The sequence below is a fragment of the Neofelis nebulosa genome, chromosome 8 (assembly GCF_028018385.1).
Source record: "Neofelis nebulosa isolate mNeoNeb1 chromosome 8, mNeoNeb1.pri, whole genome shotgun sequence".
NCBI classification, from domain to species: Eukaryota; Metazoa; Chordata; class Mammalia; order Carnivora; family Felidae; genus Neofelis; species Neofelis nebulosa.
Window position 1 is genome coordinate 128,296,378 of NC_080789.1, and position 25,315 is coordinate 128,321,692.

At 38.0% G+C, this 25,315-nt stretch overlaps 1 long non-coding RNA gene across 1 annotated transcript in view; it reads right to left on the reverse strand.

The window, feature by feature from the left end:
- The window catches only part of LOC131483552 (uncharacterized), a 43,369-nt gene extending 19,635 nt beyond the window's left edge, over positions 1–23,734 (reverse strand). Inside the window, exon 1 of the long non-coding RNA XR_009247764.1 lies at positions 23,599–23,734. This is a non-coding gene — a long non-coding RNA (uncharacterized LOC131483552). The remainder of the gene's footprint in view (positions 1–23,598) is intronic.
- Between the last annotated feature and the right edge of the window lie 1,581 nt (positions 23,735–25,315).

The window sequence follows — 25,315 nt, forward strand, 5'->3', positions numbered from 1 at the left end:
CACTCTCAGGCATCATCTCAGCTACAGAGACACCCTCAACTAAGGTCAGACACCCTTCTCAGAATGGTCCACATCCAATGACTGCTTAATGCAGGAATATAAAATGCTAACATTTCAACTCAGCTCAGTACAACTCTGTAGGACCATTTGGGTTCTAGAGGTCTCAAGTGATCAGCCCAGATTGGTGTTGGGTCTGCAACACAGCTAGGTCTTCCTGTAGCAGCCCAGTGCTCCTTCCTTGCCCTCCCTTCCACAGGTGATGATTCCAAATACAGTTCTAATTAACAGCTGGAACCCTAAGCTCTGTCTCAGAGCCTGCTTCCCAAAGAAGCCAACCTGCAATGATTGGTACCAGGAATAGTCTGTGAAGGCAGGGTATTAGATGGAGTTTTGGAGTTAGGTGTTGCACCTGCCAGCAATGAAGACCACATCACTGGTAGTAACTAGAGTGTAGGTATTCCCTGGAACAATTGTTAAAACTTTCACTGATGATGAACTGGAATGATGTCAGTAGAAGTGAATGCACTAGCTGGTGTTGTGAATCACGCATTTGAGAAATATGGTGGAGAGAATAACTACAAAGGTAATGAAAGTGGATGGGGTTAAACTATTAAATGCTAGAAAAGATAACAAAAAACTAAGAGTGATTAGTAGCCAAATTGAAAGTGAAGTCTGAAATCCAGATGGCTTCCATTATAGTTTCTCAAGTATTGAGAGGGCAGTAAAAGCTGAGGATCATGCCCAGGAATAAATTTTCAGTGTAAATGAACTCTAAAGAAAGTTGAACACTTAGATCAATGGAACAGAATAGAAAACCCAGAAATGGGCCCACAAACATGTGGCCACCTAATCCTTGACAAAGCAGGAAAGAATATTCAATGGAATAAAGACAGTCTCTTCAGCAAGTGGTGTTAGGAAAACTGGACAGTGACATGCAGAAAAATGAACCTGAACCACTTTCTTACACCATACACAAAAATAAACTCAAAATGGATGAAAGACCTAAACGTAAGACCGGAAGCCATCAAAATCCTCAAGAAGAAAGCAGCCAAAATCTCTTTGATCTTGGCCACAGCAACTTCTTACTCAACACATCTCTGGAGGCAAGGGAAACAAAAGCAAAAATGAACTATTGGGACCTCATCAAAATAAAAAGCTTCTGCACAACAAAGGAACAATCAGCAAAACTAAAAAGCAACTGATGGAATGGGAGAAGATATTTGCAAATGACATATCAGATAAAGGGTTAGTATGCAAAATCTATAAAGAACTTCTCAAACTCAACACCCAGAACACAAATAATCCAGTGAAGAAATGGGCAAAAGGCATGAATAGACACTTCTCCAAAGAAGACATCCAAATGGCCAAGCGACACATGAAAAAATGCTCTGCATCACTCATCATCAGGGAAATACAAATCAAAACCACAGTGAGATACCACCTTACTCCAGTCAGGATGGCTAACATTAACAACTCAGGCAACAGCAGTTGTTCACGAGGGTGCAGAGAAAGAGGATCTCTTTTGCACTGCTGGTGGGAAGGCAAACTGGTGCAGCCACTCTGGAAAACAGTATGGAGGTTCCTCAAAAAATTAAAAATAGAACTACCCTATGACCCAGCAATTGCACTACTTGGTATCTATCCAAGGGATACAGGGATGCTGTTTCAGAGGGGCACATGCACCCCAGTGTTTACAGCAGCACTATCAACAATAGCCAAAGTATGGAAAGAGCCCAAATGTCCATTGATGGTTGAATGGATAAAGAAGATGCAGTACATATATACAATGGAGTATTACTCAGCAACCAAAAAGAATGAAATCTTGCCAATCACAACTATGTGGATGGAACTAAAGGGTATTATGCTAAGTGAAATTAGTCAGAGAAAGACAAATATCATATGACTTCACTCATATGAGGACTTTAAGAGACAAAACAGATGAACATAAGGGAAGGGAAGCAAAAATAATAAAAAAAAATGGGGGGACAAAAACATAAGATACTCTTAAGTATAGAGAAAAAACAGAGGGTTGCTTGAGGGATGGGGGGGGATGGGCTAATTGGGTAAGGGGAATTAAGGAATCTACTCCTGAAATCATTGTTGCACTATATGCCAACTAATTTGGATGTAAATTTAAAAAATAAATAAAATCTTTAAAAAAAATTGAACTCAAAACTGAGGTAGGTTAAGGTCAGGGTCTGATTGAGAAAGAATGTGTCCTGACACATGAGAAGGATACATCTGGCTTAATGGTCCCAAAATCTTGAATCCCAAGATTCCCCTAAACCTTCCGAATCTGCACAAGTATTCAATCCTGATTAAAAGCTAGAATGCTCCATAATATTTAAAGAGAATGCAAAGACCTCTCCTTTCCAAGGCAACATGTGCCCTTCTCAAGATCCGCCCCATCTCTTCTCTCGGTGTCTAGGCCTGTAACTAGAATTATGTCACAGTACAACTCAGTCAGGAACATGCTGGGCCTGATAAGAGAAGAAAAAGACTATACTTCGAAAGACCTTCAAGATCAGCCTCTATATTCTAGAAAGAACCAGAAGATTCTCATGGGATTGGATTCTAAGGGAGTATGATGAAAGGGGATAAATGGCATATTCCAAAGATGCAGGATTTACTGTCCTGACAAGGTCCCCAGAAGATGGTACAACTTACTCCCAGAAGCATGGAAAAAGCAATAGACCACACAAAAGAAAATTGAAATGCCAGAATTGCCGTAGAAGATGGTAGAAAAGGTATCCAAAAGCTCACAGAAGTGTTCATGCTAGAGTGAATATATCACATAAGGCCAGAAAACCTATCAAATTATAATGTTCAATTGGAAATCCTTGAAGAGACACCCTTTCCAGGCCATCAGAAATACACTGGTGAGAAATCACCAGTGTCAAGAAAAGCTTCAGTAGTACATCTCCTATGTAGTCTGAGACTGACAGTAAGAGAGTCCTTTAAAGAACTAGTGTCCCTGATAACTATGGTGTTGATAGACACCCATACACTGTAGAGTCTAGGTGAATGCACATAATCGTAGGAAACCAGGTGAATGGAATTATAATGGGTAGCAAAGTTGGAAGGACATATAGGTGGGCTTGATCCAGAGAGAGTTATGGGGATGGTTTAACAGAACATGCTCCCTAAGGAGCAAAATAGATGGACAGCTAACAGGGTTACTACTCAATTTGTACCATCGAAAAGAAAGAAAGGATTGATATTGAAGACAGTTGCCCCAATTTTTTAAGTGATACTGTTACACCAGCTTTCAGACCTGAATCAGGTGTTAGACATGGAATTCATTGCCTTAAGAAGAGACTGGGTTCCCAGGGAAAAGGATCTTGTAACAATAAAGCAAGTGTACAAAGTCATGATTTTCCTTAGTGCTTCCCCAACAGAACCTACAGGTATTTACTCATGTAACTGTGCACTGGGGAAAGGGAACTATCCAAACATTTCTAGAACTCTGTTAAACATGGAGTCCAAGTTGACAGTGACACCCAGAGGCCCAAATCAATATCATGGCCCCCTATTATTTCAGGGGCATATGGGAACAAGACAATAAAGAAGTCCTGGACAATATGTGACCCACAATGGGTTCACTGATGGTCACTTCCTTGAATTCTGAAGGTAAAATTGCAATTGAGATTACTTACAGATTAGCACAAGCCCCACATTAGATTCTTGGCCTATGGAGTGAGATTTATCATAGTGATAAAGACCAAGTGAAATTCTCTGAATCTGCCCCCATTCAAGTTAAGCTAGCAAAATTTTTTTTAAGTCATATCAGTCATGGGTGTAGGGCAGAAATGTGTGCCACTTCGAAAGATTCAGGATGAGGGAGTGATGGATGCCATTATTTAATTCACCAGTCTGGCCCCTGAAAAAAAATAGATAGACCTTATAGAATAACAGAAGACTACCACAGACTCAAACAAGTACTAGATTTAATTGCAGCTATGTTGCTGGGTGTGGGCGTCATTGCTAGAGAAGATTAAGTTTTTCCTATTCCTATGGAGGATCAGAATCTGTTCACATTCCCGTGAAACAGACTACAGTATGTACTACAAATTTTCCCAAGTCCTCTAAGTCTCCCACCTTCTTTTAAAATATTGTCTGTTGGGGCGCCTGGGTGGCGCAGTCGGTTAAGCGTCCGACTTCAGCCAGGTCACGATCTCGCGGTCCGTGAGTTCGAGCCCCGCGTCAGGCTCTGGGCTGATGGCTCGGAGCCTGGAGCCTGTTTCTGATTCTGTGTCTCCCTCTCTCTCTGCCCCTCCCTGTTCATGCTCTGTCTCTCTCTGTCCCAAAAATAAATAAAAAACGTTGAAAAAAAATTTTAAAAAAAAAATAAAATATTGTCTGAAAAATATGTGGACATCCTTCTGAACATCACATCGATTCACTATATTGAATGTTGTCATGCAAAACACCAAGTGGCTGGCAGGCTGGAGACCTCTGTAAGACACATATACTCCAGGGATGAGAGATAAATCCTCAGGGCCCTGCCACATAAATGATTAGGGGTTCAGTTGTCAGGGGCACCCCAGAATATCCCATCCATAATAAAGGACAATTTATTACACCTTGTAGCTTTTACCAAGTAGAAGGAAGCACATGCCTAATAGAAATCTTTGCACACTAAAAGCAGCATATTCCATACTGGTATATGCTCCAACCCATCCATTGGGCAGCAAAAAGCTATCAATCAGGAAAGAGCTCTATAGCAGATCCAGAGTGTGGTATAAATATCCTTGCTCTTTGGTTTGGACAACCCATTAGACTCTATGGTATTAAAAGCATCAGTATTGGGGAAAATTGCCACATGAGAATCACAATGCAGAGTCTTAGAGTTCTGGAGAAAGACCATTCCACCTTCAGATATGCTACTGGGACTTGGTAAAGACAGAACATCCAACTGATAAGGCAACAAGATCATTTGGCCACAACTGCCCATCTTGAGATTTTTGTTAGGTGCAACACATTTTAGTGTTAGTCCCAACAATAATCCATCATAGGTAGCAATAGTACATCTGGGATCAAACCAGAGCAGGACCAGAGAGTACAAATAAGCTCCATGAGCAGATAACCCAGATCTCCAGTTCATCACCATAGTTATACTAGTACCTGTGTCTAAGTCACACTAAAAAATTCCTTATGTCTAGGTGACAGGGGAGGAAAAAGCTCAAGCTTGACTCATGGATTGGTCTTCTTGGAATGTGTGTGTGCAGGCCAAAAATGGATGGCAGTATAATTCCACTCAAGTACAGCCTTGAAAAATAGGAGAGAAGAAAATATCCTTTGTGGCCAAAGATTTGACCTTGTGCATGCTTAGCCATTTTATGTAGGAAGAGATATTGCTTACGGTTAAAGTATACACAGACAGATTCTTGAGAAATGAAAATGGCTTGGTCAGCTGATCAGGGACGTGTAAGAGGAAGAAAGACTAGAAGATTAAATACATTGAGGTCTGTCATAAAGGCATGAGAATGGGCATGTGAAAATGAGCATGAAGTATGAAGACACTCATGTTACTGTCCATCAGAGAGCATCCACTAAACAATCAAGTAAACAAAATGATTCAACCAGATGACATCAGCCTGTCCCACTGCTGGCACAACGGACACATGGCCATAATGACAGGAATTGAGGACTTTTGTGGAGTAAACACAGACCCCACTTACCAAATGTACCACATGCCAGCAAAAAACAAAAAAAACCAAAAACTGAATCTGAGTCCCTGATATGGTACCATTTCTTGGCCATTCACTGGCAAGATGACCACAATAGACCTTTTCAACCCTGGAAGAGATAGGAATTTATTTTAGTAGAAATAGATACGGCCAGTACCAAGCTTTATGCTATCCAAGTTCTGCAGCCCCTTTGATGAATAGCCCTCTGTTTTTCCTTAAGCAAACCCAGAAATTCCTCAACTGGGTTGTGTAAAAACCATCAGGAAGAGGCACCCACGGACAAAATTGGAGGCATTTGAGGCAATGGAATAAATAATGGGAGTAATATAATTCCATTTTGATTTAAATAATTATAAAAGTAAACAAAAGGGAGTGTTTTGGGTGGCTCAGTCAGTTAAGCACCTGACTCTTGATTTCAGTTCAGACCACGATCTCATGGTTTGTGGGATTGAGCCCTGTGTTGTCAGCACAGAGCCTGCTTGGGATTCTCTCTCTCTTACTCTCTGCCCCTTCCACACCCTCAAAATAAATCAATAAACTTTAAAATTAAATAAAATAAATACTGCATAACAAGTTAACTAGAAAATTAATTGATTAAAATAGTACTTGATAAGATATGAGACATTTACATAGTTTCAAGGTATTCCTCTAAAAAACACTTATGAATGACAAAAGAGGAAAAAATAACTTTATGGTAGAGAAGGCTGGATGTCACTCTTTTGATCACTTGAGTGACCAAAGTGAACATCATGAGTAATGAGACAAATTGAAATCACATGCCACTTGACAGGATACAATGAAGAGAACATCACTACCAAAGATGTATAAGCTGAATCCCATCATGAGGAAATATTAAACACACTCAAATTGACTGCTATTTCACAAAATAAGTATCCCATAATTCTGAAAGTGTCAAAGCCATTGTTATGAACTGAGTTGTGTCCCTCACGATTCATATGGATTTTGAATTGAAGCCCTAACCTGAGATGTGACTATACTTAGAGATAGAGTCTTTAAGGAGGTAATTAGGGTTTATGAGGTCATAAGAGTGGTATCCTAATCTGATAGTACTGTTGTCTTTATAAGAAAAGGAAGAGAGAGAGGGAGAGAGAAGGAGTGAAATAGAGAGAGACAGAAAGAGAGAGAACAAGAGATTTCTTGGTGTCCATGCAAAGAGGAAAAGCCATACAAGGACATAATGAGAAAATGGCTGTCTATAACCCTAGAAGAGAAGTCTTATCAAAAACCAACACTGACATCACCTTGATCTTGAACTTCCAGTCTCCAGAGCTGTGAGAAAATAAATGGCTGCCATTTAAGCCACTCTATGGTATTTTGTATGGCAACCCTAATAGACTAATACAGCACTAAAGTCAAGAAAATTAAGGAACAGGCTTTGATTTTCTAATCTGTACACATGAATCTTTCTTAAGCAAAAGAAGTTTTAAAATTATACCTGCTATATAATTGTCTCAAATGTCTTTATGAATTTTGTAAAGAACATGTAGTTGACTCTTCAAATCCAATTCTACCCTTCTGCCATTATGTAGCAACAATTGAGTGCCTGAGCTCCACAAATGATTTCTGATTAGTATTAAACAATCATTGCAATCACAAAACACTTCTTACAGAGTGGTTTATAACTTCAAGCTTAAACCAATCACAGCATAGCAATCCCCGGCAACAGAGCTGGATTTCTAGACTATTGGCCAAATTGAGGAAGAACATTCTTTCAAAGGTTGATGAAGAGACGTTCTTTTTATCCCACTAAACATGAATGAGGAAGTAGCCATCATTCTAAAACTCCAAGAGGAATCAGTCTGAAAAGGAAGCTTCTACTCTGTATACCAGATCGGAGCAATAGTAAGAATACAAATCCTTGAAGACATTCAATTGCTGGATCAACCAACCTTGACCTTCATTCTACTTCTGGACTTCCTTATGTGAACCGTTTTCATTAATGACTTCAGTCAATTTGACTTGAGTCTTCTATGTCGCAGATGAAAGCATCCTAATTGAAGCAGTAAGCAAGTAATTATTTTTTTCAGTAAGTACGTAATTAATAGCTACTATGACCCAGGCACCCTCTCATAAGCAGTGAACAAAGCAGAAACAATTGCTTTTTCCTCACAGAGCTTATTCTAGCCAGTTATGTTTATTTTGATTCTCCATCCTCTCTGTCTACTTTATCTATCATCACTTTACACATTGCTCTAATCTTCCATATGCATGCTGGAAGACTTATTTCAGTTTGTCTGCTTGAGTACTTAACTGATTTTGTACACCACGAATTATGCTCTTTATCACTCTATGAAAGAACTTTCCTTTTCTACGGTTTTTAGTTTCTTCACAATTTTCTCGCCATGTGAATCAATTTTGTGCCGTCAATCTCCGCTTTCTTCCTCATCCATCAAAATTTTATCTCCTATTTTCTATCTTTATGGTTTTTTTTAATAAAGGGAATTTCTTTTTTATACTACTGATGATGTAAACAATATCTTAACAATGTCTTAAGTTGACTTCCTACAGTGTTTTTCACTGGAAGCATATTGTCTTCCTTGTAACTTCAACTGTTCTCCCTAACTTTCAATAGCAACAAAAAATTAAACTCTCCATTTAACAAAAAATTGAATTCTTTATATAAACTTCATTTGTTATATATATGTTGTATACAATATGAATATATTTTTCCACTTTGCATAAAATTTCTGCAAAAAAAAGATAAGCACCAATTTTTTTTCAATGACTAAAAGTATGCTTTCTATTATCAAGGAAAACAGTCTCAAAGAAGATTAAAAAGTCCAGCCTGGTTAAAAAATCATTATGTACTTCCCTGGCATACAGAAAAAAGGACAAATGTAAACTCTTGTAATCTTTTGAAAAATGGATAAGTACCTGCAAACAAACTCTGAAAGAGCATAATGGCAGATAGGAATAGAATATCAACAAAATACACCCAGAATATGCCTCTATTTGGTTTTGTTCCAAGAAAAATGATATTCCCTACTCCTCACCACTCTAGCTAGAAGAGGAACCAGATCTGAAAATCAGATAATCTGACTTCCTAATTTAATCCCTATTGAAGACAGAATTATAATATGGTAAGATAATTCATGGAGAGCAGAGGATACCTATCATCTATTAATACAATTTAATTGAAATAACATTTGTACTATTCTGTACATGCCTTTGCCTCTAAACTTCTTCACTTGCTATACTACAGAGTGACTATAGTCATGGTTAAAATTTAATCTTCTCAATCCCCATTTTGTAATGAAAAAGGACATATAATTTAGAGGGCCCTCGCTTAGTCTGGGATTTAACACTTACTTTCAGTGTAACTTTTTAAAATGTATCTGAATTGCAAATTGTGAAATAAAATGGATTGTTACAGAGTTATATAATAAAAATCAATGAGAATAAATTTGAAAATATGTATTGAAACCATAGAAATATGTTCATAAATAAGAAATACATAAACTTCCACTAAAGGAAAATAATTTTAAGAACACCTGTTAGCTTATTAATAAAACTAATTGTGTTAACTGTTTGATAATTGCGTCATCTCACATATAGCCCCCAACTTGGGTTTTCCCTCCCGAATGGATTATATTTTATCTACTTTGAACTGAGTTTTCTGTCTGCTGACCTACTCATCTAGTGGATAGAAACGACCGTAAATATGTTTGCTTCCTTTGTTGATATTTATATTGCCTACATTTTTAGTATTGCAAAGGAACTATCATTTTCAATTGCTTCTTCTCAGATCATCTCTATCAACAACTGCGGGACTAATTATTTTAGAAGCACCAGCCGTTTCTGAAATCACCGAGGAGAATTACAGAAGCTCTGTTAGTGAGTTCCCACTTCTTACGCCCACCTTCTGTGATCATGCCGTGACTTTGACAATCCCCCTTGAGGGAATAGTTTTGTCAGCCTACAGAGTTAATCGAAACGCAGAACTAGGAAAGGGGTAGAGCCTGGTGTCTTCCACTATTTGTCATCTTTATTCCGGTACATACTGGGTTACTCATTCCCAAGTGACCCTGCACAACTTGTTGCAACCTGAGAGGACCCCCACAGTGGTGTTATTTCTGGGAACACTTGAGTTAAAAGCGATCTCTTCACAGAGCTGTGACCAAGGGAATATTTAATAGCATCCATAAAAGAAAAAACACAAATAGGTATTGTCTTGCTCTTCTCGGTATTAAAACAACACGCGGGGCGCCTGGGTGGCTCAGTCGGTTGAGCGACCGACTTCTGCTCCGGGCATGATCTCGCAGTTCGCGGGTTCGAGCCCCGCATCAAGCTCTGTGCGGACAGCTCAGAGCCTGGAGCCTGCTTCTGATTCTGTGTCTCCCTCTCTCTCTGCCTCTCCCCCACTCAGGCTCTGTCTCTCTCTGTCTCAGAAAGAAATAAACATTTAAAAAAATTTTTTTAAATATAAAAAATTTTTAAAAATGCAACATTTTTATAAATACAAAGGAGTGTTTTGAAAATCATAAAATGAAAATGAGAATTTGTGATGATTTAAAATATTAAAGCATATACTTGTCCTGTAGATATCAGAATATATCGCTAACTGCCACAAATATTATTTTTGATTATGAATTGCTTTGTAAACAAAACAGCACACAAGTGCTCCCACAATTTCTGAAAGCATAATACACATTAGAAGAATACGGGCAATTTTATTCCACATGATCCTAATATAAAACCTTTTTAAAAAGAAAACCTTAAACCTAAGTTTCTTGGTGCCAAAGCAATGACAGAATCATCTACAAAAGATGAGATGCTGGCTGATAGGTGCAACTATTCCAAAATGTTCTGTTTTGGTTTTTTTCCTTTTGCAATTTTCAAACTATAATACAATGGCACCACCTATTGATGGAATGGCAGAATTGAAATCCTAAATTTCCAAACAACACAGGATCAGATATTCATGGGAATTATAAACCAAGGTATAGAACATAGGTCATTAACCACTGATAAGATGACATATATCAGTAATATCACTTGCTTTTTTTTTTTTTACTTTCTGGCATTCTTTGGAATGGCACAGCAGTTTTTGAAGCGCTAATCATCGCTGAAACATAAGAAAATATATCATTAATGTTAGTTTTCTTACCTATATTTAAAAGTAAATCTTAGAAGAAAAATATTGTAAGAATGATTTATTTCATCTAACACATCATCACATTGAGTTGAATATTAGGAATCTTCGGAATACATTTTGGGGAATCTAGACTTTGTTTTCTGGAAAGATGTTGGATTGAATAATATCTAGTAAACACATTCAAAAATAAACTTTGTAATATGGGAAACATACTCTCAGGTGCATACCGATACTTGCAAGAGAGTAAGAGATATCCCCAAAGACTGAACCTGAAGAAGACCCCCAAAAGAAAAGCCATAAGCCAGTGAACTAAATATCCCCCAGCTGTCCTAGAGGAATGTGTATCTGTTTTGGAGGAGTGGGGATTGCTTTCGAAGTTCTTGGTTTTGGAGCGCCTGAGTGGCTCAGTCGGTTGAGTGTCTGACTTTGGCCCAGGTCATGATCTTAGTTCATGAGTTCGAGCCCCACATCGGGCTCTCTGCTGACAGCTCAGAGCCTGGAGCCTGCTTCAGATTCTGTGTCTCCCTCTCTCCTCTCTCTCAAAAATAAACATTGAAAGAAAATTAAGAAAAAACTTTCAAAGTTCTTGGGTTTTAAGACATCAAATCAAAAGACAATAACTTAAACTTCTGTGATAATGTTAGATGAAACTGAATCTTTCAAATGTCACTGTAAGTAAAAGGGCAGAATAGGGAAAAAAAATACACCCACCAACTCAGGAAAAAACTAAGTTTGTGTTGACATGAAATCTAGATGGATCAATAAAAAGTTTGACTTGAGAATTTCTGATATTGGAGTTTTCCTCTGACAGGATGAAGTTCTTATTTCTACTATCTATACGATCGAGGAAAGTTTCAGCTGAGAAAGCAAGATAAAATTTGTCTATGGCTGCATTACTGTACAATATCACTGGAATATCTGTATGAATCAAATTCAAACCCTCTTTGAAGGACAAATACTCTAGACTATACAGCCGCATAAGGTTCTCACAAATAAAGCTTCACGGAAATATGCTTACAATCCAAAATCATAAAAGAACAAGGAAACATGTCATCATAAGTGAGTCAGAAAACATGATTCTAAAAGTTCTAGCAAGTTAGCCAGTCTGAAAAATAATCAGACATCTTGATTTGTATAAATCGAAAACAGACCTTTATATTTAAAAGTAAATAAGTTGGTTAAAAGCAGGTAAGACAAAGCTAAACAGAGTTAATAGAAGACTGTATTTCACATATAAAATGTTGCAGAGAATGACAAATGAAAAATATGGAAGACAAGTTGAGACATAGAACCATAGAAATGGTTAAACCTAATGTGTACTTCTTCGGATTTCCAGAGATGGACAATAAATAAGCAGAATGACTGAGAGAAAATACTAAAAGTTAAATAGCTGCCATATTTTCCAGGTTGATGAAAAACATAAATCTCCAGTTTGAAAATGCACAACAAACACCAAGAACGGTAGATAGAAAAGAACCATGCCTACGGAACGCAATGCAGCACAGAAAGCCAAAGGTGAAGTACCCTCATGTGCAAACAGAGAGACAAGACAGGTTTTCTGAAAGAAATGACAATTACATCAACTATGGACATCCCCAAAGAAACAATAAGCACAGACAATGGTAGAATGTTATCTTTAAGGAATGGGAGAAAATAGCTCTCACATTTTTCATGTATTTTAGTTTTGTATTTTTTATGGAAGTAGGGCTGGCACACCATGTTACATTAGTTTCGGTTGTACAACAGAGTGATTCAACAAGTCGATATATTATGCTGTGCTCACCACCACTGTAGCTACCAACACAATTACAATATCATTGACTATATTCCCTATGCTGTACCTTTTATCCCCTCCATTTATTCATTCCATAACTAGAACTCTGTATCTCCCACTCCCCTTCACCCATTCTACCCATCCCTTTACCCCTCTTCATCTCTGGCAACCTTGAAATTATTCACCATATTTATGAGTCTATTGCTACTTTCTGTTTGTTTGTTTTGTTTTTTGGATTCCCCATATAAATAAATTCATATGGTATTTGTCTTTCTCTGTCTGGCTTATTTCACTTAACCTAACATCCTCTAGATCCCCCATGTTATTTCAAATGGCAAGATCTCATCCTTTTTTATGGCTGAGTAATATTCCATTGTATGTATACACCATTTCTTTTTTATCCATTCATCTGTAGATGGACACTTGGGTTGCTTTTATATCTTGGCTATTGTAAATAATGCTGCAATAAACAAAAAGGCGCATATATCTTTTCAATTTAGTGTATTCATTTTCCTCAGGTGAACATCCAGTAGTGGAATGACTGGATCATATAGTAATTCTAGTTTTAATTTTTTGAGGAAGCTCTATATTGTTTTCCACAGTGGCTGTTCCAATTTACATTCCCACCGACAGTGCACAAGAGTTCCTTTTTTCCCACATCCTCACCAACGCTTGTTTTTTCTTGTCTTTTTCATTCTAGCCATTCTGACACGCATAAGGTGATAGCTCATTATGGTTTTGATCTGCATTTCCCCGATCATTTGTGATGTTCAGCATCTTTTCATGTGTCTGCTTGTCATTCGTATGTCTCCTTTGGGAAAATATCTCTCAGGTCCTCTGTCTGTTTTTTAATTGGATTATTTGTTTCTCAGGTGTTGGATTGTATGAGGTCTTTACATATTTTGGATGTTAATCCCTTCCCAAATATATAATATGCAAATATCTTCTCCCATGTGGTAAGTTGCCTTTCTGTCTTGTTGGTGGTTTCCTTTACTGTGCAAAAGGTTTTGTTTGGTGTCCTCCCAATAATTTACTTTTGCTCTTGCTTTCTTGCCTGAGGAGTTATCTCTGGGAAAATGTTGCCATAGCTCATGTCAAAGATGTGACTAGCCATGTTTTCTTTTAGAAGCTTTTTTTTAATTATTATTTTTAGTTAACATACAGTGCAATATTGGTTTTGGGAGCAGAATTCAGTGATTCATCTCTTGCATACAACACCCAGTGCTCATCACAACAAGTGCTGTCCTTAATATCTATCACCTACTTCACCCATCCCCCCACCTCCCTTCTGTAAACCATCAGTTTGTTCTCTATAGTTAAGAGTCTTTCTTGATTGTCTCTCTTTTTTCCCTTTGTTCATTTGTTTTGTTTCTTAAATTCCACATATGAGTGAAATCATATGGTATTTATCTTTCTCTTACTGACTGATAATAATACTCTCTAGCTCCACGTCGCTGCAAAAGGCAAGATTTCATTCTCTTTTATGGCTGAATAATATTTCATTGTATATATGTCTATGTGCATACATACATACATACATATATGCATATACGTACAGACATATATACATATACATACATATATATATGAGTGTCTTTATCATTCATCAGTCAATGGACATTTGGGATCTTTCCATTTTGTTTATTTTTTCAAAGAGCCACTCTTGATTTTATTGATTTTTTTTATTGTTGTTTTAGTCTCTGTGTCATTTATTTCTGCTCTGATCTTCATTATTTCCTTCCTTCTTCTAACCTTGGGTTTTGTTTGCTCTTCTTTTTCTAATTCTAATTCTAATTCTGTTCAGGTTAAAGTATTTATTTGATATTTTTCTTCTTTTTTGAAGTAGACCTATTTACCCCTCTAGATTTCTCCCTTAGAATGGCTTTCTCTGTGTACTAAAGATTATGGACTGTTGTGTTTTCATTTCCATTTGTCTCCATGTATTTTTTTAAATTTTGTCTTTGTTCATTGCCCTCTTGAATGTTTAGTAGCATGTTGTTGAGCCTCTACATGTTTGTGCTTTCTCCAGTTTTTTCTTGGGATTGTTTTCTCAGGTTATACTGTTGTGATGGAAAAGATGCATGACATGATTTCAATTTTTTTAATTTATTGTGACTTTTTTTTTGAACTAATATGGAGATATCCTGGAGAATATTCCATGTGTGCATGAAAGGAATGTCTTTCTGTTTTTGACTAGAATGTTCTGTATATATTTGTTAAGTCCATCTGATGTAATATGTCATTCAAAGACACTATTTCCTTGTTAATTTTTGTACCTGGATGTAATTTGTACGGTCCATTGATGTAAGTGGGGTGTTAAAGTCACCTACTATTATTGTACTGCAGTCAATTTCTTCCTTTATGCCCGTTGGTATTTGCCTTATATATTTAGAGACTCCAATATTGGGTACACACATATTTTCAATTGTTAAAAACTCTGTTCAACTAACCCCTTTATCATCATGAAATATCCTTTTTTGTCTCTTGTTACAGTCTGTTTTAAAGTCTCTTTTATCTGATATAAGTATTGCTATCCTGGCTTTTTTTTTTTTTTTCACTTCTAGCTGCATGGTACATCTTTTTCCATCCCTTTACTTTCAGTCTGTATGTGTCTTTTGGTCTGAACTGAGTCTTTTGTAGGCAACTATAGCTAGTCTTATTTTTGTCTGTTGCATTTCGGTTTTTTATATGTTCTGCTACTCTATGTCTTTTGATTGTAGCATTTCAAACATTTACATTTAAGGTAATTATTGACAGATATGTACTTATTACTATGGAGACAAAGTATGAGCCAGGAAGTTCCTGAGCACCCCACACCAGGGGTGACCTAACAAGCAGTCTGGATTTGAAGTGATACAGACCTGGAGCCTTCCCAGGGCAATGGCTAGAGTTGTAGAACCAGGGGTGTTCTAGTGTGTGCCATGTTGGGACCGTATAGGTAGAATGGTGTGGTCGAAGTGCCTGGAAATCACTGAGGCAGTGGGCTGGCTATAGTGTCTAGAACCCTGCTCTTGTCCAGTCTACCAAGGTGTAGGGGGAACATAAACTGTGACGTTCACCAGCTCCTCCAACCCAGAGAGAGTTCCAGCAGCTCCCCCAACACTTGGCATAATTCTAGCCCTAGTTCCTTTATATTGCTCTTTTAAGATACATATTTTTTTTTTCTGTGCTCCAAGGCATCCAGGGCTAGTGTGGGCTAGGGACCAAGTGCTCACCAAGGCAGCAGGTACAGCTATGGCATCCAGAACCCTGCTTCAGTTTGCACTCTGAAGGTGGGAAGGGGAGGAGCATACACCATGGTGTTTGCCAGCCCCTCCAACCTGGAGAGAGTACCAGCAGCTCTCCCACCACTGGGTGGAGTTCTAAGAATGACTCTTTTAAATACTAGTTCCTCTTTTAAACTATGCTTTTTTTTTTTTTTTTTTTTTTTTTTTTTCTGGGCAGAGACAGGGCCAGGGTGGGTGAATCTGCACAAAGTCCCTCAGTACTGTCCCTCCCCACTGCAAATCCAAGTGTTAGAGGTAGGGATTCCCTTCATTACCATGTCTTTGTCCCTCTCCATGTTCTCTATGTGATCTATCTTATGTTGTGCAGAAGCTGTTTGGTCAGCCCTCAGTTCTTCTTTAAGAGGAACTACTCTATAAATAGTGTGAATTTGGTGTGTCTGTAGAGAAGGTGAGTTCAGGGTCTTTCTATGTTGCCATCTTGGACTGGAAACACACCCTCACGCCATGTATTTTATTTTTATTTAGCAACATTTACATGGCACTTACCATGAGCCACCATTATTTAGGTGCTTACAAATGTTCACCCATTTACAGTTGTGTTCACAATTTTAAACAACTTTAAACTCTCATTTTACTGATGAGAAAATTGAGAGACAGTGAGGTAAAGTAACATTCTCAAAGTCACATGGCAAGGGCGAACCTAAAACTTGGCATTTTATACCTAGCTAAATTAGCACTTACAATTAATGACAAAATAAAGACATTTTTGCAAATATTTAGTGTCCACAAAAATCCTCTCTTTGGAAGAATTCAGAAAAGATATGTGGTAGGAAGTAAGAAGTTAAATCCAAAAAGAAATGGTAAACAAATAAAGTGGTAACCATGCAAGTAAATCTAAATAAACTTTAACTAAATAAACTTAAACTTTAATTTATAAGTTTTACTTTAACTTATTTAAAGAAATAAACATAATTTAGAGATTACATAAACAAGTGAGAACTAAATATCAGATACTACCACTACTTATATTAACTCAGATCATTACTTATAGCTAAAAGTATAATTTTCCAGATACATATAGCAATTCCAAATGTGTGAACACCTAATATATAATAATACATAAAGCATTATCTGTCACAAGAAAATATTGACAAATCCTCCTGAACAGTGGGAAATTTAACATTTTCTCTAAATGTTTGAACAACTAGATTTTTTAAAAAGTTGTTTAGACTATGGATGGATACAACAATGAATTAGTCCCTTAATCTATTACTAACACATAGTATGATATACTAAAAAATCAGGGAGCAGATACTCCTCTCATTCATGGATGAAACTTTTTTAAAAGTTGACCATGGACTGAGCCTAAAAGCAAGTGTTACCAAATGCTACAGTATCAGGATCACAATATGTTGTTCACTAAGAAAAAATATAATTAAACTTGAAATTAATAACAAATAGATTAAGCAATACTTGAAGATTTAAAATTTACTTAGAAATAATAAATTGAGGGAGAGAAATGAGAATATTAACATATTTGAATTGAATGATGATTATGAAAATACCAAATATCAAAGCTTGTTTAATTCTTAGGAATTTTGTAGTACTATATACTGTATTAGAATGCATCAGATAGATTAAAAATAATGAAACTAACCATGTAACTCAAAAAAATTAGAGGGGCACCTGGGTGGCTCAGTCAGTTAAGAGTCTGACTTTGACTCATGTCATGATCTCACAGTTCGTGGGTTTGAGCCCTGCATCAGGCTCTGTGCTGAAAGCTCAGAGCCTGGAGCCTGCTTCAGATTCTGTCTCCTTCTCTCTCTGCCCCTCCCCCACTCCTCCCTCTCTCCCTCTCTCTCTCTCTCTTTCTCTCTCTCTCTCTCTCTCTTTCTCTCTCTCTCAAAAATAAATAAAACATTTAAAAAGTTTAAAATAGAAAAAAAAAAGAACAAAAAATAAACAGAAGATAATCATTTTGCAAGTCCTAATGAAGTAATTGATTCAGGCAAAGATTTTTAGTGGATGCCAAACCATTAGGTAAAAAGTTGACAGAAAATGGAATTGATACAGAGCAAAAGTCGAGCCCACAGATTCCTTGCTGGTGACACCTTCCACCATTAGTCAATGTTAGCAAAATTCAAAATTAGACAGCCTTAGACAGCCTTTTGATGTGATGTAATAAGCAGCACATAGTATTATTCTTAAAATATACTTGCAAAAAAGCATCTTGCCATCTAAATAATGTATTCAGATTAAATCAAATAAAATCTTTACACCAAAACTTCCAAGTAATAGGCAATACCAAAACCTACAGTGATACCAAATACCAAATGCCAAAACTATAAGTCAAACAATCCCTGAAGGAATCATGACATACATTTTAAAAATCAAATGTTCTAAAGGAAAATTGATCCATTCTCTTCAAAAAGCTAGTGTCACGAAAAAGAAAAGAGGGGAATGTTCTATATTAAATTCTCCTTTAGAGAAATACCTTATATTACCACTGATTGAATCATGGTCTGAAGAATCTAGGTTTCAAAGGCATTGTATGAACTACTGGAGACATACGGATAACATTAAATAATATTAAATTATTTTATGGAATCATTAACTATGTTAGGTGTGATAATACTGTCGTGTTTATGTAGAAAAGTATCTTCATTTTAGAGATGCATACTGAAATAATTCGGAGTATATTGTTATGATATCTTTAATTTATATTCAAAATGTACCAAAACAGATGAAACCAGTGATTTAATTGTTAAATCTAGGAGATTGGTGCTTATAATTCCTTCTTTTTGTGTGTGTTTGAAATTTTTTATCATAACAGATTTCAAAAATAAAAACCAAAGAAAACAGAAGCAGCCTCAGGGATCTGCTTTTCTTTGCTAATGTGAACCAGACCTCCATTCTTCTAGGTCCCAGCCTCACCTAAAGCTGCCTCCCAATGTTTCACAATGTGTGGCACCAAAAGATTTAGGGGCAGAGGTCATTCATCCTTCAGCAAGCATGACATCCTGCTGAACAGAAGCCCCACGAGTGATCACGACACTAATTCAATCTGATCATACACCTCTTCCTGCTCTGGTCTTATAATCAGCATTTCAATATGAACTTTGAGTCGGGCAAATTTGGACAGCTCCTACTTGAGACAACCAAGAAAGATGGGGAGGCATTCTGAGATTAAAAGCAGATGGAACCAATTTTCCTATCCAGTTTTACCATTGCTGACTTGGTTTAAAACCTGCAGAACATTTCTTTTCTGGCTGTCTCATTCTATCCAGTTTATGAGCTTTACCCAACAGAAATTGCCATTCTTCTTCCAGAATAGAGAAAAAGAATTAGATTATTATGTTGGTAAAAATTAAGCAGCTCAATTTCATATTCATTTATTTGGCCTCAGTCTATCCAAAAGATATTCAGGAAATGCTGTGAGGGACTCATAGGTAGGTGAGACTTAGATGGTAAGTGTAAGTGACTGTAGGAGGGAGAGGTCTTGAGCATTAAAGGCAAACCTTGCTACAGAAATCCAGAAAAAAAAATGGCTATCTATAGAATGAAACATGGGACAGGCTATGAATAACAACAGCTTTGTTTCTATCTTACTCGCCCTCTGATTTATTTTTCTTGCCTTGCTGACTATGACCTCCTTTACTATGTTGAATAAAAGTGATGATAGAAGGCATCTTTTTCTTGTTGCCAATCTAAAAGGGAAGCTTTTCTAGTTTCTCCACTAAGTAAGATGTTGCCAAAGGCTTTATTATATTTGGTTCCTATGATGGATGCTATCAGTTTCAACCAAGATTCTTTTCATGGAGCCAGTCAATACAACCATCCTCTCGCTATTGGAAATTACTGACAGTTAAAGTTTGCAGCTGCCTTTTTCCACAAAGAATTATCCTTGATCAAATTGGAGCCACTGGGGCAACCAGTGTCTACTGACTGACGTCAGATTACAAAGACTGACCACTTTGTAAGTATCATTGAGACATTGAAGAAACAAAATGACAGGCTCATACTTATTAATTGGCAGTCTAAGACAAAGTATGAGACTCAAAATTCTCCTTGGCAGCATTAAAAATAGTTTTGGGAGTAAGAGAGTAAATAAACCTAAAAGCCAAATATAAAATTTATTTGTGAAAGTATCAGAAATTCAGAGGAGGCCAAATTCTCCTTGCCTAGGTTGGGGATCTCATAATAAAGTGGGATCCCAAGACTTGGAATGGGGATATCCAGCCTCACATCCTCTCTATACATGCCTATTCACAGACAGCTTGGATATCTTCCCATTATGGCAGTTGGCTTTCCACAAAGTGGAAGAAGAGATCATGCAAAAACTGTAATACCTTTCATGACCTAGTTTTGGAAAATAGATACCATCACTTCCACAATACTGTGTGGGTCACACAGTTCAGTTCCATTTAGTGTGGGAGGAAACTATTTAAGGGTATGAATATCAAGAGGCATGAATCATGGTTGCCATAATGTAGGCTGAGTCCCAAGGACTACCTTTTGGCTTTAATAATTCAAGTCTCTCCCACACAGGAATTCTCATAAAGTCTCATACCCTTGTAGCATCAGCTTGAATCCTATGGGTCTCATCATCTAAATTAGGTAAAGTATGTATGAGTTTCCTTGAATGTAATTTACAAAGACTGGTGAACTAAGAGACAGTTTATCTGGCCTGACACCCATCAGAATTGTGAGGCAGGGATAGGATAACCAGAGTAGACTCTTCCATCAGAAACTGGTAAAGGAGGTCCACAGGAGTTGTGGGTCCATAGCATTTCTAAAATCTAGAATGACACATCAGACACACGTTGATATTTCCTCAATTAGGATTTAAGTCTTGGGAAAGACTCATTGTAGTTCTGAATCTGTTCTCTGACCTTTTGGTTCTACCCTTCCTTGACCATAAAAGATATCTCATGTTTGCAACCCCAGCTGGGTTGTGTTCTCAGCCTTCTTCCTATATAAATTTGAGGAGTCAAAGATCAATTTGTATTTTTTATCGTCTCTTTTCCTTTTAGTTCAAATTGGCACTGTTTCCATAAGTATATTATCTCTTAAATTAGACGTTAGTGTTTTGTGGGTTTTTTTAGTTTTTTACTTAAATTCCAGTTAGCTAACACACAGTGTAGTATTAGTTTCAGACGTACACTATAGTCACTCAACACTTCCATACCAGAGATGAGTCCACAACTATATGGTCAATTAATTCTCAACAAAGCAGGAATTAATATCTAATGGGAAAAAGCCTCTTCAATAAATGGTGTCAGAAAACCTGGATAGCAACATGCAAAAGAATGAAAGTAAACCCCTTCTTTACACCATCCACAAAAACTCTTCTGCTGTGGTTGGCTCACGTTGCCCCTGGTTTTCTGGATCCAGCGTGTGAAAGGCCACCATTTTGTTGGCTCTGATTTCTTCAGGCTGAACAGTATTGGGATGGGGCAGGGGGGTGGGGTGGGGGAGGGAAGTCAGGTGAATAAAAGAACAGACATATCTGGTCAGCAGGGCATAGGTACAATGGCATCATCCATCCGAGCTCTGTGACTGGGAGTCAGTTTGTCCCCCACTGCCTCTCAAATTTCTCTAAAATAAAAGAATGTGCATGAAGTACTCAGCACAATGCCTGGCATGTACTAAGTGCTAAATTAAACTGGGGCTATCTCAGTATCAATGTCCCAACTGAAGTTCTCCTTCCATGGTGGACTGCTGTTGTTTATGCATTTCCAGAGCACATTCTCCTTTAAGCTGACATTAATGCATACATTTTCCTTTGGAGACAGAGTCTCCTCCATGGTGTGCTGGTAAATATTTGACATCCTGGTCTCTAGGAATAAAAGATCCTAATTTGTAGCACTGGCAATTTCCATCCTGCGAATATCCCTGCTATGGTAGATTTCAAGCTACCAGCTTGAAAGTGCAGACAGTGCAGAATTGGAAGTTGCGGACACACCGGCTCTGGGGAGCTGCGCCATGCATTCTCCAGGACCCTACGGGGGCTTCTTCCCATTGGTGCCACACTGACCCTGGTCCTGACTGGTGGTAGAGGTCACACTGGCTCACCCATATGGCCCGGAAGTGGGTGCTGACTATTGAGAAGAAACCTTAGATCCACATGGATCTCTCTGTAGGGCTACTTGGGTATCCTCATAACACAGCAGGTAACATCCCCTAAGAAAGCAAGGAAGAACTTTCATGACCTTGCCTTGGAAAGATTTCTCTCCTCAATGTGATGGAAGTACAGAAATGCAGGAATAGCAGGGGGGAGAGAATCACGGGGGACAGTCTTGGAATCTGGCTACTACACATGACGTCATGTTAATTGGACCTGATAACTAAGAAATGGCAAGGATAGTTGACCCTTGAACAACACAGGGTTTCAGAGGTGCCGACCTCTCATACAGTTGAAAATTTTCATATAACTTTCAACTCTTCAAAACCCCAACCACTAAGAGCCTACTGTGGGCTGGAAGACTTGCCAATAACATAAGCAGTCAATTACCACATGTTTTGTATGTTCTATGTATTATATACTATATTCTTATGATAAAGCCAGCTAGAGAAAAGAAAACGTTATTAAGAAAACCATAAGGGAAAATGTAGAGTACTGTAGTATATCTTAAAAATCCACATATTTAAGTAGACCTGTGTGGTTCAAACCTATGTTGTTCAAGGACCAACTGTACTCTAGATGCCTGGTAAGACACGTGCTCCAGAGGGTAAGAGAGAAACGCTACAAAGATTCAGGGGCCCAGCAAATCAGTGATACATTTCTGGGTTCAGTGTTTTGAGCATTTCTGGACTTGCCTCCAAAATAAAGGACAAGTTATGTACCTTGTACCTCTAACCACTAAGAAAGAAGAATGATGCTTAGTAGCCTTCTTTATGCTTCAGAGGCGGTACATTCCACACTCGAGCACAATATTCTATCTCGCTTATCACGTGCCACATGAATTCTTGAGTGGGGCTGAATGCAAAAAGATACCTGACTGCAAGGTCAGGCTGCAAGGAAAGCAACTCTTTCCCTTCCTCTATACAATCCTACAGACCTGGGGGCTCCCAAGATACCCTTTGGAGAGAAAGAAGCTGGACAAACCCCTAACAATCCTCAATAGGAAAGTTGCAGCACAGAACAAAGGCTATTTCCTCATTTGTCCTCAATCTCAGTGTGCTCCCTGCGGTCTTACCAACTTCCTGGTTAACTCTCAGTTTGTCTTTGCGGTTGATATTTCCTCTGCCTGAAATATTTTTGCATTGTATATGTTGGCTCACTCTCTCATTTCTCTGCTTACAGGCCACTTTATCATGACTTAGGGAAGGACTGTATAAAACTGCAACCCCTACTCTTCACCCAGCCCTCTATCTCCCTTCTCTGCTTTATTTTCTCGGGAGGATTTAATGTATCGTACTATATACTTCCCTTATCTGGCTTTTTTTGCATGTGATCCACATTAGAATGTGAATTTGATGAGGGTAAGAATATTTGTCAATTTTTTAACTGCTGGATCCCCAATATATAGAGAAAAGAGCCGGTATAGTAGACAGTAAGTAAATACTTATTAGACGGATAAATGGTAGACCCCCAGTTTTAGTGAACATCTAACGAACAACTTCATTTTAATGCTCGAGAGACACCAAGCATTATCTGTCATTCACTACGATAGGCAGGAGACTACCTCCATCCGAAGATATTCATGTCTTAATCCCTGGAACTTGTGCAGATTACATGGAAATGGGGAATTGGGTTGCAGATGAAATTGAAGTTGCTAAGTAACTGACCTTAAACTAAGGAAATCGTTCCAGAGCAGCCGAGTGGGCTCAGTGTAATCACAAGAGTCCTTAACACTGGAAGAGGGACAAGAGGAGGAGCTTAGAGTGGTGTGATGTTAGAAGAACTCAACTAGCTTTTGCTGGCTTGAAAGATAGAAGGGGGTAACAAGCCATGGGATGTAGGCAGCTTCTAGAACCTGGAAGAGGCAAGGAAAGGAACCCTTCCCAAAGCCTACAGAAAGAACATCCCTGTTAATGCCTTGGCTTTATCCTGGTGAGACTCTTGTTAGACTTAGGATCTTCAGAAGTAAGATGACACATTTGTGTTGTTTAAGCCAGTAAATTCTCTGGTAACTTGTTATGACTGCAGTGGAAAACTTATACACTTTCTTCCTCTTCTCTTTTGATCTGCTTATTCTCTGACACTCTATTACCAAAAAACACAGTTTAATACAGTGGTCATAGCTTCCTTTCAGGAGCAGAGTCAGCATCCTCAACTCCAGTGTCTATACAGCGGCTTCAGGAAACTTCAGCATTCAGAAGACAAACTCTTCCTTCTTTATTCCTGTTTCCATATCTGGAAACAAGCACACCTATAGGTCTGACCCCCCTTTGTGTTTCTGTTCTGTTTCTGATCCCAACAGAGATGCTAATCTTGTATTTAAGCGTAGTTAAGTTTCATTAAATTTTGAATGTCACCTACCTTCCTTAGTAAATTGCCAAGTTTCACCCATTCTATTTCTAAAACGGCCATGGGATTTACTGCTCAGTGAAATTGCCAATGGCACCATTCCACTTTATGCCCTAAGCATCTCATCATGGATTATTGCAGTAACTCCCTAACTGGTTCAGCCATTTCTCATTTGTAATCATTGTCCTCACTGCATACTGCCAGTTATAATCATAAGATATAAAGATGATGTTAGCACCACACTGTTGAAAAATCTTAACTAGCTCTTGTTATATTTAAAGTTCATAGCATTGAGGACTGAGTAGTATTAAGGCCACAGATCTAGAATCAAATCACCTGTGCTCTGAAATGAGTTTGTGCACAGGTTCTGGGTCAGAAAAATCTGGGTGTCCATCCTAGTTTCTCCATTCACTGCATGATTCAGGGCAAGATTTTTATCCTCCTAAGAGATCATAGTTCTTATTCCAGAGTCATGAGGGTTCTGTACTGTAACACATGTAAATTGCTTAGTATAGGGACTGCCATAAAATGTGATCAATAAATATTAGCTGCTTAACTATGTAAGACAGTATGTTAAGATTCTGGCCCTTTATATTAGTCTTCTCAGGCTGCCATAACAAAATTCCAGAGATTGGCTGACTTAAATAACAGAAACTAATTTTCTCGCAATTTTTGGAGGCTGCGAGTACAAAGATCATAGTTCCATCAGGGTTGGTTAATGGTGACACCTCTCTTTCTGGCTTACAGACAGCCACTTTCTTACTGTGTCATCACATAGCCTCTTGCCGGATGCATGTGGGATCTCTGGTGTCTTTCTGCTTTTATTAGGACACCAGTTCCATTGGGTTAGGGCCCCATCTTTATGACCTCATTTACCTTAATTATGTCTCCAACATATGGATTTGAAGGGGACGCAATTCAGTCTATGGCACCCTCCTTTATCTGACATTCCTGACTCATCTCTCTCTAGGGATACAAATGCCAGGCTCCTGCCATAATAGCATTTCATGCCAAAAAGGCACATCCTCCCTTTTT